Here is a 2,304-nt window from a genome sequence, read left to right as displayed (position 1 = left end):
TTCCCTACTCCCTGCTATTGGAAGGGACTCTTCCTAATTCCCAAGTAAAATAAAAAGAAAGAAAACAGAGTCAAAAAAGCAAGGAATTTACGTTCCACAGGTTCTTGCCTTCTAGCAGAAATAACAATTGTCTGTCCATAGCTGTAACTAAAACAACCCTTGTAACTTCAAATTAGACCATAACCTAAGGTGGTCCAAGCAAAATCACCACCCAAGGATCAAACTGCTCTATTATAATTGTCTGTTAATTAAGAAAAATTATAGTTCCTATCTCATATAGACACAAAAATAAATTTAAAAAGTATTCAAGTGCAGAATATAAAAATATGACAAAAGCACAAGAAAACCTGGCTAAATATTTGTCATAATCCTGTAACATAGAAGGCTTTTCTAGATAAGAAACCTAAAAGACATAATGGGATAAACTGATAGATTCAACAACACAAAAAATGTAAAACCTCTATAGAGCAGAACACACCATGAATGACACTAAAAAATAGTCAACAAACTAGGCAAGAAATACTTGTAACATGTGAAGAAAAACTGAAGAGGATAAAAATAAAATCCATAAAATATGAAGATGACATAAATCAATTTTTTTAAAAAATCCAACAGAAAAAAATGCACAATCAATTCATATAATGTATTGAGTAAACACATCTGTTCAAAAAGCTAGTGTTTAAAGAAATAAAAATTTGAATTCCAATGAGATATAATTTACCCCATTAGACTGATAAAATGGAAAAAAAATCATATAAGTATTGACAAGGATGTGTGAAAATGGGTACAAATTGTATCGATAGAAACATAAATAAGTACAAAATTTTGGGTGGGCAATCTGGGAATATTGATTAAAGTTTTTCAATTGCATCTATCTTTAAAACAGAAATTGTACGTCTAGGTAATTCATACTGCAGGAAGACTCGCATAAGATACACAATGACAACCTACATAGCAAGACTGTAATTGCAAGAGCTATAAACAACCTAAATATTTATCCATCAATAATTGACTGGCTACCAAAGCTACAATGGACTATGCGGCTTTGAAAAAAGAATGATGTAGTGACATGGGAAAATATTACAAAATGTTGAATGAAAAAAGCTGTAACAGCTCATTGTCTAATCTTATTTTTATTTTCTTTAAATCAAACATGTGCATGCATTCAAGAAGCGGGACTGGCAGCAGGGGGGTGTTCACTTTCTGCTTTGAAGTTCTGCATTGTTTCACCTTTTTGTTTTTACTTTTTTTGAATATGCATAACTTTTATACCTAAAAAATTATTCTACAGAGCCATACCAAATGTTGTAAACAGTTTACAGTGTTAAGTCTTAGACTCTTAATTATTGTTGTCCTTTCTAAAGTATGTACCAAGGTTCTGACAGAAAGAAGATGCCCAAGGACCTGATTCAAAGCAGACCATAGTGTCACGCCTACAATCTCTGACTTTTCCAAGTGAAGCCACCTTGGGATTTAAACACTGCTAAAACAGAGTATGGCCTTACCAACATTTGGTACGGTCAGTCTCCTTAACTCTAGCCATTCTAATAGGTGTGTAATGGTCAGTCTCCTTAACTCTAGCCATTCTAATAGGTGCGTAATGGTATCTCATTGTGGTTTTAATTAGCATTTCCCTCAAAACTAATAATGTCGAGCATCTTTTCATTCGTTTATATGTTACCTATATTATATATATATATATATATATATATATATATATATATATATATATAAAGTACAGTGTCTATCTGAATATTTTTAATTAGGTCATTTCTTTTTCTTATTGTTTTAATCTGAAGAGTTCTTTGTATATATATTCTAAATACAAGTCATTAATCAGGAATATGCTTGGCAAAAAATTTTTCCCAGTATGTGGCGTCTTTTTTTTTTTTAACATCTTTATTGGAGTATAATTGCTTTACAATGGTGTGTTAGTTTCTGCTTTATAACAGAGTGAATCAGTTATACATATACATATGTCCCCATATCTCTTCCCTCTTGTGTCTCCCTCCCTCCCACCCTCCCTATCCCACCCCTCCAGGCAGTCACAAAGCACCGAGCTGATCTCCCTGTGCTATGCGGCTGCTTCCCACAAGCTATCTACCTTACTGTTTGGTAGTGTATATATGTCCATGCCTCTCTCTCGCTTTGTCACAGCTTACCCTTCCCCCTCCCCATATCCTCAAGTCCTTTCTCTAGTAGGTGTGGCGTCTCTTTTCATTCTCTTACCAGAGTCTTTCAAAGAGCAGACTTTAATTTTAATAATGTCTAATGTATCCATTTGTTCAGTTATAGATTGTGCTT

Source organism: Lipotes vexillifer, unplaced genomic scaffold (genome assembly GCF_000442215.2).
Source record: "Lipotes vexillifer unplaced genomic scaffold, Lipotes_vexillifer_v1.1 scaffold35, whole genome shotgun sequence".
Lineage (NCBI taxonomy): Eukaryota > Metazoa > Chordata > Mammalia > Artiodactyla > Lipotidae > Lipotes > Lipotes vexillifer.
This window is presented reverse-complemented; position numbering follows the sequence as displayed.